The sequence below is a fragment of the Etheostoma spectabile genome, chromosome 14, assembly GCF_008692095.1.
Source record: "Etheostoma spectabile isolate EspeVRDwgs_2016 chromosome 14, UIUC_Espe_1.0, whole genome shotgun sequence".
NCBI classification, from domain to species: domain Eukaryota; kingdom Metazoa; phylum Chordata; class Actinopteri; order Perciformes; family Percidae; genus Etheostoma; species Etheostoma spectabile.
In genome coordinates this window covers 9,510,701-9,510,981 of record NC_045746.1, presented here as the reverse complement: position 1 = coordinate 9,510,981, position 281 = coordinate 9,510,701, and positions in this window count along the sequence as shown.

Sequence of the window (281 nt, the reverse complement as noted above, 5' to 3'; positions counted from 1 at the left end):
CACCCTGAGTACAAAAGTTCAGCGTGCACCGTTGTTGAGACGTACGTAAATTGGGTAGTGATGCTGTTGTCTCCAAAAAGTAGTTTTCCCCATCACAGCTGTGATGTATGAGCTGTGTACAGTGCATGTGTTTGTTTATGCATGAGTGAGTCATGGTGACGGGGTTGCTCGTGAGGAAGGCGCTCTGGCACTATGACAGAATGAGGTCGCCCCGCTGCAGAATGACATGCTCACCATGTCAGGCTCTCTTTGGTGCACACGTACGCGCACGCACGCACGCA